Source organism: Eleginops maclovinus, chromosome 3 (genome assembly GCF_036324505.1).
Source record: "Eleginops maclovinus isolate JMC-PN-2008 ecotype Puerto Natales chromosome 3, JC_Emac_rtc_rv5, whole genome shotgun sequence".
NCBI lineage: Eukaryota > Metazoa > Chordata > Actinopteri > Perciformes > Eleginopidae > Eleginops > Eleginops maclovinus.
This window is the reverse complement of record NC_086351.1, coordinates 410,425-423,669: the sequence shown is the minus strand read 5'-3', so window position 1 is coordinate 423,669 and position 13,245 is coordinate 410,425. Positions and strand designations below refer to the sequence as shown.

General features: G+C 44.8%; 1 protein-coding gene across 4 annotated transcripts in view; it reads right to left on the bottom strand.

Moving 5' to 3' along the window:
- LOC134862233 (collagen alpha-6(VI) chain-like) overlaps positions 1-11,066 on the bottom strand; it is a 50,465-nt gene extending 39,399 nt beyond the window's left edge. For 3 of the 4 annotated variants that reach the window (XM_063880000.1, XM_063880003.1, XM_063880004.1), the window contains exons 1-2: positions 11,007-11,066; positions 4,423-4,478 (exon numbers count right to left, since the gene is read on the bottom strand). The gene's annotated coding sequence lies outside the window, so the exon portion shown is untranslated. The remainder of the gene's footprint in view (positions 1-4,422; positions 4,479-11,006) is intronic. The other variant, XM_063880002.1, reaches the window with a different exon arrangement.
- Between the last annotated feature and the right edge of the window lie 2,179 nt (positions 11,067-13,245).

Genomic DNA, 13,245 nt, shown 5'->3' with positions numbered 1-13,245 from the left:
GACATATATCAAACCCCACGGGTAGGGTTCGGTTTCTCCCTGCATTTCTTCATTCCTGAAGCTCTAATGAATGCCTCTTCAACCCGTCCGTCAGGATCCAAACTCTCTGCCTGCTGTGTTTCTTGGTGCATTATTCATACTTTTACCACATCAAACAAAAGCAGGAGAAAGGGCAAACTATAAAACGTCAGGGCGTGTTTCTGCTGTCATATAATCGGCACCATGCCTTTAGTGAATCGGACCTGAGCGTCTGCAGGACATCCCTCGGTATGCTACAGTATCTCAACTTCAGATACTGAATGATCGCATCATGCTGCTCTCTCTCACACACTGCCTGAACAGGTTCAGCTGGGGTTCTGGTCTGTAGTCGGTCCAGTTGCCTCTTCCCGTTGTACGTCTGTGTTGAAGACAAACCACCAGAGCTTTTGATCTTCCAAAGCAGCCGAGTTGTTTCTCCCTCATTTACATATATCAGTGATGGGGGGGTCTCCTGCAGTCCCTCACTTTCAGCAGCTCTGAGCAGCTTTTCTTCTCAACAACCTGTTCTCCGGACCGTTCGTGATCCGTCAGAGCTGCTCCGCCAACATGAAGCCTTGAAGGAGTTTTTTTCCTGCAGATGTTGAAAGATGAAGACAAACTGATCCAGAACTAAATCCAGATTTGAGAAAATGCTAACAAAGCAAAGACTTAGTCCCAGAACTAACACACCGAGAACACTACAAGAGTCACAGATGCAGACGATCATATCTGTGCTCTCTGAGGGCTGATTCTGAGTACCATGAGTCGTGTTGTGACCATCGGACACAGAGGGAACATTATTACCTCTACTGCGGACAATTCATCTGTTCAATCCAGAGGATCCAGAGTCCCCTAAATCTTCTAAATCAACCCAAAATTCTTTAAAATCAGCCCCCAGAGAGAACATCTTCTGGTTTAAACTGCCATGTTTGATCCTGAAAATCCAGGAATGGATTCAGCATCCTCATTAACTCCCAAACCCACTCCTAAATTGTCCAAATCAGCCGAGCCATTTTAAACTATTTTCAACACAAGCTATAACGCTAATAACGGCAACTTATGCTAATTATGGAAATTGCCCAACATGTGCAGATAAGCATGCTCTACATCTCTAATATAACGCTTTGGTCTCCTCTCAACCGGACGCTATGAGCTGCAGACAGATATCGAGGACGAAACGGAACAGCAGAATGATGAAGAGGTCACCAAAGCGAAGATACAAAAGGCAGCAGATGAAGCCTGGTTTCAACACTCTGCGCCCGCCTACCACCCCCACGTCCCGCCTCACGGAGACGGATGAGGACAAACGAGGACGCTCACCTGCACAGCTGGGACCAGTTTGTGAATCCCAGCGCCCCGTCCCTGCGACTGGGAGCGAGGGCCGTAAAAAGATCACAACAATGGCGCTGTAAAGATCTCACGGACGCTTTACGATTGAAAACACGGCAGTAACTCTCGCAGCTGCTCTCACAGAGGAGCTGCTCATGATTTTCTCCACAGACCCACCAAGAGGTAGATCTGCCCTAAGGCCCACTACCCCCCACCCCCAACCCCCTAAATTACCCCTGACGCAGATGATTCAATGATTACCTTGAGCTCCACATTCACATCTGTCGAGCACATGTCAGGACAGATAGAGTCCAAGCGTCTCTGCAGCGGACATTAAAGACCACGATCTGACCCCCCCCCCCCCCCCCCCCAGAGTGTAAAGGAACTAAGAACCTTTACTCAAGGACTGGACTGAAGGAGAGGTTCTTGTACTGTACTTCTGCTCCACTAGATGTTGTTATTTAGCAACAGTATAGTACGATAATTGAATAAAGAATAAACCCATGTTTGATATCTTCTGCACATACAGAATAGACAAAACTCAGACGCCCTTCAGCCCAGATGAGCTATGGTGCACATGTATTAATAAGCAGCTCTGCTTCCCATCCCCAAAGGATTGTGGTCCTCAGCTTTATGAACAATTAAAATAGCAAACGATGAGTGCAGAGACCCTGCTCATGGTCATCTATACATGTGTGTTAATGTTTAAACCCCGTCAGCTGTTTGCATGAACGTCAAGGACACCCAGGCTCCCCGGGGCCCCTGGATGTGGGCCCCCCATGCTCCCCCCGTCCCCCCTCCACTGTTGGTGATTGCAATGTTTGGAAGGCAGATGTTTGCACTCCGGATAATCTAAACAGAGGAATTTATTTTCTCAAACGTATGGAAGCCTTCTTTAGAGAGATGCTGGTGGAGAAAAGCCGAGCAGCAGAGCGAGTCCCATCGGAGAAACAGAAAGCGAGTCCCATCGGAGAAACAGAAACCGGACTGCCTTCAAGATTGATAATAAAATGGAAATGGATTTAATTCATAACATCACATCTACTGCAAACACGCTACAATGACCAAAACGAGCTGCAGCTTCGAAAACACCATGTAGATACTGAAACACTAAAGTTCAAATGAAGAAACATCTTCACCAGTTGAGGAAACATGAGCAGCGTTTACTAACAGCTGCAGAAACCAAACAAACATAAGTCCGGCCGAATGATGTCGCCTAAAGGGGCCGAATTCTGCTCATTTCCAGGTTGATATGACCAGGCTTAGTTGAATACTCGATTCTGATTGGTCAATTTCAGTTGTAATTAATACTCAATAACACACCGTCCAACGACACGGGGGATTTTAGCTCTTGCAGACCATTGACATGCACACAAACCAATGGAACACACTACAGCAGAGGGGGCACCACGGCAGCAGAGTAGGACCTCTGTTGTTAAAACTTAATGTGTGGTGAAAGTCATACAGGGAACAAATCATTCCTTTTGCTTCAGTGTTTTTTGTTCCTCTTGTGAAATAAAAGGTTTTCCTTTAAGCGTCTAAAGAAGTATTCTACATTTAGTTATTTCCCCGTCCCTGTGGCCCGAGCCGAACGCCACTGCCTGCCCGTACAGTTCGTCTGCAGCTCATTAATTTTTCCGATCCTTTACTGAGATTTGAAGCTCAGTTTGATTTGTTTATTCTGGACTCAGCAGTCTGAAGCCTGTGAACCTGATAGAGAGGCATTCCTTTAAACTTCCTCGGTTTTCTTTCTCCTTCTATTTCACTCTGTTTGTTTGATTTGTACTTCAGTATTTTCCAGGTGTCAGATATATCCAGAGCCTGTCTCTGATTGGCTGCAATACAACCCAGCATCCCATCACCCCCTCTGTTTCAGCCGTGTTCCTAAAGTGCTCATTCTGTGTCTGTAGCTTTAAATGCTAATAAGCTGCTGCTGGCCACGCCCCTCTGAGAGCTGATTGGTTTAAAGAAACACAATGGTGCTTTAGGAGGAGATCCAGGTGATGAGGTGGTCAAATATGATATTTTGTTTTTGGGTTTGTTTGAACACATTTTGAATATCAGAGCGTGGTTTCAGTACTCGTACTGCAGTAAAGGATCCGAATACTTCCTTTAAGCGGCATATTTTAAAATCATTGCGACCACCATCTGCAGGAAATTCCTCATTTTGGATTTCCTTATAAGATGACGGCAGCAGGAACGTTCTGCAGATAGTGATCCAGATCAGAGAGTTGATCATGTTTAATGAGCCTGGATTCTTTTTAAAGCCCTTTTCCAAACAGTTTCAAACGCCACCTTCACAGATCCTTCTGTGAAACAAACACGAGCCTGCAGGTCAGGGCACAAGCTGCAAGAAGCTCCAACACAACGGAGACCAGGGGACACTAAAGAGAGACGCACACAGCTGGAGACCAGGGGACACTAAAGAGAGACGCACACAGCTGGGGACCAGAGGACACTAAAGAGAGACGCACACAGCTGGAGACCAGGGGACACTAAAGAGAGACGCACACAGCTGGAGACCAGGGGACACTAAAGAGAGACGCACACAGCTGGAGACCAGGGGACACTAAAGAGAGACGCACACAGCTGGAGACCAGGGGACACTAAAGAGAGACGCACACAGCTGGAGACCAGGGGACACTAAAGAGAGACGCACACAGCTGGAGACCAGGGGACACTAAAGAGAGACGCACAGAGCTGGAGACCAGGGGACACTAAAGAGAGACGCACAGAGCTGGAGACCAGGGGACACTAAAGAGAGACGCACACAGCTGGAGACCAGGGGACACTAAAGAGAGACGCACACAGCTGGAGACCAGGGGACACTAAAGAGAGACGCACACAGCTGGAGACCAGGGGACCCTAAAGAAATTTGTCTGTGTGTGTTTTCAAGGTCTACGGGTGATGCATTTTCTAAAAGGCCAAGAGGAAGAAAGAGAAACCAAACATCTGTCAGCTGTTATTACTCTCAAGCTGTGTGTGTGTGTGTGTGTGTGTGTGTGTGTGTGTGTGTGTGTGTGTGTGTGTGTGTGTGTGTGTGTGTGTGTGTGTGTGTGTGTGTGTGTGTGATACCTGGCACAGGGTCTGGCTCAAAGGCACTTCAGCGGAAGCAGGAGAGTCTACTGATCCTAAAGAAGGAACAATGAAGATGTTATTAAAAAAAACTGACCGTAAAAGACCTGAACATCAGCAGGAGAGGACTCTTTAAAGTAGAGACACTACATACTGATATACACCTGAACATCAGCAGGAGAGGACTCTTTAAAGTAGAGACTCTACATACTGATATACACCTGAACATCAGCAGGAGAGGACTCTTTAAAGTAGAGACTCTACATACTGATATACACCTGAACATCAGCAGGAGAGGACTCTTTAAAGTAGAGACTCTACATACTGATATACACCTGAACATCAGCAGGAGAGGACTCTTTAAAGTAGAGACTCTACATACTGATATACACCTGAACATCAGCTGGAGAGGACTCTTTAAAGTAGAGACTCTACATACTGATATACACCTGAACATCAGCAGGAGAGGACTCTTTAAAGTAGAGACTCTACATACTGATATACACCTGAACATCAGCAGGAGAGGACTCTTTAAAGTAGAGACTCTACATACTGATATACACCTGAACATCAGCAGGAGAGGACTCTTTAAAGTAGAGACACTACATACTGATATACACCTGAACATCAGCAGGAGAGGACTCTTTAAAGTAGAGACACTACATACTGATATACACCTGAACATCAGCAGGAGAGGACTCTTTAAAGTAGAGACTCTACATACTGATATATACCTGAACATCAGCAGGAGAGGACTCTTTAAAGTAGAGACACTACATACTGATATACACCTGAACATCAGCAGGAGAGGACTCTTTAAAGTAGAGACTCTACATACTGATATATACCTGAACATCAGCAGGAGAGGACTCTTTAAAGTAGAGACTCTACATACTGATATACACCTGAACATCAGCAGGAGAGGACTCTTTAAAGTAGAGACACTACATACTGATATACACCTGAACATCAGCAGGAGAGGACTCTTTAAAGTAGAGACACTACATACTGATATACACCTGAACATCAGCAGGAGAGGACTCTTTAAAGTAGAGACTCTACATACTGATATACACCTGAACATCAGCAGGAGAGGACTCTTTAAAGTAGAGACTCTACATACTGATATACACCTGAACATCAGCAGGAGAGGACTCTTTAAAGTAGAGACACTACATACTGACATACACCTGAACATCAGCAGGAGAGGACTCTTTAAAGTAGAGACTCTACATACTGATATACACCTGAACATCAGCAGGAGAGGACTCTTTAAAGTAGAGACACTACATACTGATATACACCTGAACATCAGCAGGAGAGGACTCTTTAAAGTAGAGACTCTACATACTGATATACACCTGAACATCAGCAGGAGAGGACTCTTTAAAGTAGAGACTCTACATACTGATATACACCTGAACATCAGCAGGAGAGGACTCTTTAAAGTAGAGACACTACATACTGACATACACCTGAACATCAGCAGGAGAGGACTCTTTAAAGTAGAGACTCTACATACTGATATACACCTGAACATCAGCAGGAGAGGACTCTTTAAAGTAGAGACACTACATACTGATATACACCTGAACATCAGCAGGAGAGGACTCTTTAAAGTAGAGACACTACATACTGATATACACCTGAACATCAGCAGGAGAGGACTCTTTAAAGTAGAGACACTACATACTGATATACACCTGAACATCAGCAGGAGAGGACTCTTTAAAGTAGAGACACTACATACTGATATACACCTGAACATCAGCAGGAGAGGACTCTTTAAATATAAACTGAACTTAAGATTCATCAGAAATAGTTTAATGTTTCTGAACCAAAGAGACTTCCTGACAGAGTTTCAACCCTGAGAGCAGATCAACAGGAAACAATAAATCTGTGTGTGTGTGTGTGTGTGTGTGTGTGTGTGTGTGTGTGTGTGTGTGTGTGTGTGTGTGTGTGTGGTCCCCTGTTTACATTACTCAGACTGGTGTGTACAGGTCACAGTTTACAGTCTGATGAACCCCCCCCCACACCCAGACACACACACACACACCTGCCCTCTACTAATTATTTCCTAGCCTCAGAAAATGAATTAACCCCCCCCTTGCCAGATCCGAGAGACGGATAGATAGAATGGGAGGATGAAGCCCTCTTTATTCTCACACAGCAGAGCACACACAGTGAAATGTGTCCTCTGCATTTAAACCATCCTAGTACTAGGAGCAGTGGGCAGCTATTGTGCAGCGCCCGGGGAGCAATGGGGAGGGGGGATTGCTCAAGGGCACCACGGCAGGGCCTAGGAGGTGAACTGGGACCTCTCCAAGTAGCAGTCCACCTTCCATATTTCAAGTCTGTTCGGGGACTTGAACCGGCGACCCTACAATTCCCAGTCCAAGCCCCTACTGACTGAGCCACTGCTGGACCAGATGTTCAACTGAGATTAAAGTCCGTCTGTTCAAAGTTTGAAAGCTTCAGCCAAAATGGACAGCACCCCGCTATGGGGACTGACCAGGACATGTCCCAGAATGCTTTGCAGCCAAGACATTATGTATGCTTGAGACTTTCTAGGAAATGAAGGAAATGTGTGAGAGCAAAAAGCTGAGGGTGAGGAAGTCTCTGAGGGGAGTGACCTGCATCCTGATCCGATCCCAATCTGATCCTCTGATTTGCTCCCGACTCGCCCCTCACTAATGAGGATCTTTGAGAAGTATAAACTCTGACTAAAAAAGGCTTCCCACATGTCATCTGCATCACACACACACACACACACACACACACACACACACACACACACACACACACACACACACACACACACACACACACACACACACACACACACAGACTGCAGCAGATCTATGATATACACACAGGACGAAAGTCATGTAAACACGTCACGAAAAAGGATTTAGTGCCCTTGTTGACATTATAACAGACAAACACACTTACTGTGTGTGTGTGTGTGTGTGTGTGTGTGTGTGTGTGTGTGTGTGTGTGTGTGTGTGTGTGTGTGTGTGTGTGTATGTGTGTGTGTGTGTGTGTGTGTGTGTGTGTGTGTGTGTTTAGGTGTGTGTGTGTGTGTCCTCCATTAGTGTGTATGTGGGGCCCAGGGACTAACAAAAGGTACAGTAGGCTACTGGTCTTTCTACAGTCTGTGGCTCCCAGTAGTCTGGGGTGAAGACTAACAGAGTCTCCGGGATGAAAGAAAAGATGTCCTTGACTTTTGAATTCAAGGCAGGAATAACAGGAACTGTTAACAGTTAACAGCTAACAGCTAACAGCTAACGTTAACTGTTAGCTGTTAGCTGTTAGCTGTTAGCAAACAGCTAACAGCTAACAGCTAACAGCTAACAGCTAACGTTAACGGAAGTTGTATGAAGTCCCAAAAAAGAAATGCACCTTTAGGTTTTATTATCGACAAACATATTTTGTTGATGATCTGAAGAAAAGCTCAAATAGAAACAAATATAATCCTTAGTCTGGAATATAAATCTAAACGGAGCCGTACTTTTGCGCATCTTTTTCTCTCTAAATCACAATCTGTTAGTTTTGAAATCAGAAAAACCCTGATTTGAGCCACAGATTAAAACAAACGGGAGATTGTTCTTCCTAAACTGAGGGGTACGTGTTATATTCTCAAAAGTATATTAAACAGGAGTATTTCATCTTCTGGATCAGTGACTCCCCGGTGTTGCAGATACGTGTTCGGTATGCACTGCCTGCAGCCGGTCTGTTGACCTCTGACCTCAGCAGAGCCGACTTCTGAGAGCCGCTGAAGGTGATTGAAGATAAAAGACGAACGGATAAGATGTTTGACGATGAGTTATTTAACTACAATCATCGTCAAACTGTCACTAGGATCCCTGTCCTACTGTTTTAATACATCCCACCGAGATGACGTCATATTTTTGCAAGATTTGAATACTGTTGAAGGCAGAGGCGGAGGAAACACTCGAACATCTCACACGTACTCAGCAGAACTCATCATGTCACAGTCAGGAATACTCTCATAATGTTTTGGGGAATTTAGCCTTTTAAAAACTACAACATCCTCGCTGAGGACAAGAAACAGCTTCCCCGCTGTCCTACGGAGGCCCACAGGTGCCATCAGGAAGAACTGCAGCTTCAGAGAGGATGCAGATACAGAAACACAAACCAGAACTCCTGCAGAAACATCTGCAGCAGCTCTTCAACACATGCAGCATCTAGAGAACATTCAGCAGAGGAAACATGAGCAGTTTACTAAAAGCTGCAGAAACCAAACGCTGCAAGAAGCTCCAACACAACGGAGACCAGGGGACACTAAAGAGAGACGCACACAGCTGGAGACCAGGGGACACTAAAGACAGACACACACAGCTGGAGACCAGGGGACACTAAAGAGAGACGCACACAGCTGGAGACCAGGGGACACTAAAGAGAGACGCACACAGCTGGAGACCAGGGGACACTAAAGAGAGACGCACACAGCTGGAAACCAGGGGACACTAAAGAGAGACGCACACAGCTGGAGACCAGGGGACACTAAAGAGAGACGCACACAGCTGGGACCGGGGGGCTGGGTGACGCTCAGGATCCTAAAGCTGGACAGCTGTAAGACGATAAATGTTTCTCTCCAGGAAATATATAACATGTTACAAACCAGCATGAATTACCAGGAGACTTTTCAGATTGGAATAATCTTATCCGTCCACACTTCCTGTTATTCCTGCCTTCTTACCCTACTACCTGCACAGTGCGGGGATGGAGGGGCTATTCTTGTGAAATAAAGTCAATGAAATCCATTTTTGGACGTGTTCATCGTCCCTCTATAGGAGTGTTATGTAACGTCTGCTGTACTGTTGAGAATGAAGCTGGATAGGAAACAGATGAGCTGCAGATGTGTGTGTGTGTGTGTGTGTGTGTGTGTGTGTGTGTGTGTGTGTGTGTGTGTGTGTGTGTGTGTGTGTGTGTGTGTGTGTGTGTGTGTGTGTGTGTATGTGTGTCTTTGAAGTCCCCCACGGCTGCAGAACATCTTTCAGTTACGTGAGTGGACGTCTGAAGTAGGCTCTGCTTTACGTTGAAGGACAAAAGAGCTCTTTTCCCCGAACAATCCTACATATTTGTTTCATATTCTGTTGAGTTCTGACAGAAAAACTTCAATGAAATCCCAGAGATGATTCTTTTGAAGGGATGGAGCCTTATAGACTTACAGATACGTCAAAATGATTAAAACACCTGAGCTGTACATCTTATATTATATGTCAAATAAACCTGATACAAGTTAGACTTCTTCCAGGACATTTAAATATTTAGATGCTTATCTTTTTAACTTTCTATCCAGCCTATTAAGTCATTGCATAAATCACCTCATTCCCTGCACTTTACTGACCTCTGAAACAAAGACTTTTCAAACGGATTTGATATGTTGTGTCATTAATGAACCTCCGTTCTTCTTCTGACTGGAAATATTTCTCAGCATCGTTCACCGCTTAAAAAATCTGAAACAGCCCTGACATAAAGGGGGGGACAGTGGGGGTCTCCATGTGTTTTACATTGAGGGTCTTGTATTGAAGAAAATACAAAGCTATGTGGTAACAACTGATGTATGGAGGACAAACGGTGACGCGAACACGTGGGGAGTGTATGGGAGAGAAAACTCTGGAGGGAACACAGCGTTTGCAGACCATTTCACATGCACTAAAACCTAAAGCACACACTACAGGAAAGGGAACCACTAGAAAGCAGAATAGGGCCCTGAGTCCCGTTGTGAGAATAAAAACAACAACAAAGTGACGTTGAAAATGTTTTTTCCATGGGGGAAAAAAGCCCAAACCATGCTGCTTTTCTGTCTCATTCAAGATTTAGAATCTAAATATTTGTGTGTAAATGTATTTAATGTGTACACCAAGTTTAGTTGCTCTCTTTTTATGCAACTAGCACCGCGGAAAAACAGCGGTGTGATCCTTTCGTGTTTGAACACATTTTTGCAAGATTTAAAATGTAATCCTTTCCAGACAGCAGGTAACATCGCGTGAAGATGAGACATTGCCAGAAACATTTCTTACAGACCGGAATAATCTATAATTACCAATAATTAAAGCTGCAAGCCAATAAACAACTGCAGCAGCTGGACTCACACACTTACACTTGCTCTGAACTTCATCATCATTTTAAGAAGAAAGTTGCAGGAAAACATCAACATACTTTTAATGAATACCTCACAGAAACATAGTGAAGAGGTGTTAACATCCTAAAGGTTATCCCCTCACATACTTACGCATATTTTACATGCAGAACACATTTAAGGCTCTTAAGATGAGGCATGAATGTGTATGAAACATGCACAATAAAGTAGGCTCAGCAATTATGAGTGCAGCAACATCAATATGCTGACCAAAACTCAAAACATGGGTTAACTTGCACACATCTGTGTAGTGTGAAAGTAGAAATCATGAATTGAAAGTCATGCTTTTACGCCTTAAATAACATATTAAACCCAGAGAATATGAGGCTGAAATGTACATTTGAAGTGACTTCACAAGGAAACACAAATGAATGAAAGGTGAAAAAGAAGCAGAGCTCTCCCCCTGTAACTCTACCTTGAATCCCCTCACAGGTCTGCTGCTGTGCGTCCTCGGCCTCTGCACTCAGATCAGTGTAACAGCCATGTAGGGATGTGCAGCTTCTCCCTGCAGAAACTCCTCCCTGCAGAAACTCCTCCCTGCAGAAACTCCTCCCTGCAGAAACTCCTCCCTGCAGAAACTCCTCCCCCAGCTGCTGCACCACCCTCACACAGCCTGGTACGGTGGCCAATAGGTGCCACTACGCTATTTAAGTAACGTAGCTAACCTTCAGATATACTGACAAACTCTTCCAGGTCTGAGACAGACTGACTCTGAGACAGACTCAGTGTGCGTCTCTCTTTAGTGTCCCCTGGTCTCCAGCTGTGTGCGTCTCTCTTTAGTGTCCCCTGGTTTCAGCTGTGTGCGTCTCTCTTTAGTGTCCCCTGGTCTCCAGATGTGTGCGTCTCTCTTTAGTGTCCCCTGGTTTCAGCTGTGTGCGTCTCTCTTTAGTGTCCCCTGGTCTCCAGATGTGTGCGTCTCTCTTTAGTGTCCCCTGGTCTCCAGCTGTGTGCGTCTCTCTTTAGTGTCCCCTGGTTTCAGCTGTGTGCGTCTCTCTTTAGTGTCCCCTGGTCTCCAGATGTGTGCGTCTCTCTTTAGTGTCCCCTGGTCTCCAGCTGTGTGCATCTCTCTTCAGTGTCCCCTGGTCTCCAGCTGTGTGCGTCTGTCTTTAGTGTCCCCTGGTCTCCAACTGTGTGCGTCTGTCTTTAGTGTCCCCTGGTCTCCAACTGTGTGCGTCTCTCTTTAGTGTCCCCTGGTCTCCAGACTGTGTGCGTCTCTCTTTAGTGTCCCCTGGTCTCCAGCTGTGTGCGTCTCTCTTTAGTGTCCCCTGGTCTCCAGCTGTGTGCGTCTCTCTTTAGTGTCCCCTGGTCTCCGTTGTGTTGGAGCTTCTTGCAGTGTTTGGTTTCTGCAGCTTTCAGTAAACTGCTCATGTTTCCTCTGCTGAATGTTCTCTAGATGCTGCATGTGTTGAAGAGCTGCTGCAGATGTTTCTGAGTTCTGATTTGTGTTTCTATATCTGCGTCCTCTCTGAAGCTACAATGCAAAGAGTTTTAGGCCGTTGAAGTGTGTTGGCACCTGTAGGACACCCTAGGTACAGCTCCAATGGTTTTTATTAATGACCCTTACTCATATTTAAAGAATCTCACATGTGCACCATCTACAATACTTAAGTAAATATACCTTAAAAACTCTGGGTTATTTCAACTGTTTTTAAGTTAATAAATGAATATGAAGTTGTTTGTTTTTACATCACTCAACTAATCTGGAACTTCTCCATGCCCATCTAATGCTATCAGGAAAACCCCTCGTCTCCAAAAGGATTCAGCCTGGGCTCAGCACTTAAACATTTTTTCTGGAATCCCGCTTTTCCCTTGAAGCCCCGACAGGAAGCCTGGTTTTGTTTGAGGCTGCAGATAAAAACTCCTAAACACAGTTCAGGTCCAGAGAGAGAGCTCTGCTGCTACCTTCTCCTCGTCTCTCTATCTGTGCTTATGAATCATACTCACTTTGCGCAATACTGTGAAGGTACGTTCCCTAACTCTGAAGAAACGTGGATCATTTTTGAACAGTACAGCAGGTCTCAAGATCTTAGTAAATCCAAAAGCATGCAGTAAACTCTCTGTCCACCGTATGTTTTCCCCGGAGATACAAAATAGTTAACTCCAAATCTGTGTTGGAATTTAAAGACTTAGCCGTTAGCCGTTAGCTGTTAGCAGCTGGTACTGAAACGTACAATGTTGGTTTTTGAATGTAGCAGAGGAGAAGTACAAAGTATTAGAAATGGAAATAAACAAGTAAAGTAAAAGTATCACAAAAAAGTATTCATCAGTGCTCAACAATCATAGTCACTCTGCAAAATACTTTGGTAGGACGTGGAAACGTGACGATGCTCGAGTCTAATTTAAATGCTAAAGGACCAAGTAATCCCACTTCCTCCATCCTACTATTTTCCTGATGATGCTAACTCCATATCTTTGTTAGAATTTAAAAGAAAAAGAGCTATAATGTTAGCCATTAGCATCCGGTAAGTTCCACGGACAAGGTTTATGATGAATCTAGTCCATGCTAAGAAATAAATCCAGATGTGCAGTTTCCACGGGTACTGAGTTCTGGTTATGATCCCTATAGTTCAGAATAATTTAACACTTTAGTTTCTGAAAGAACTTTTAAATCCAGGAGCAGTTTCCTGGACACAACTGAATTACTGGAGAACCCC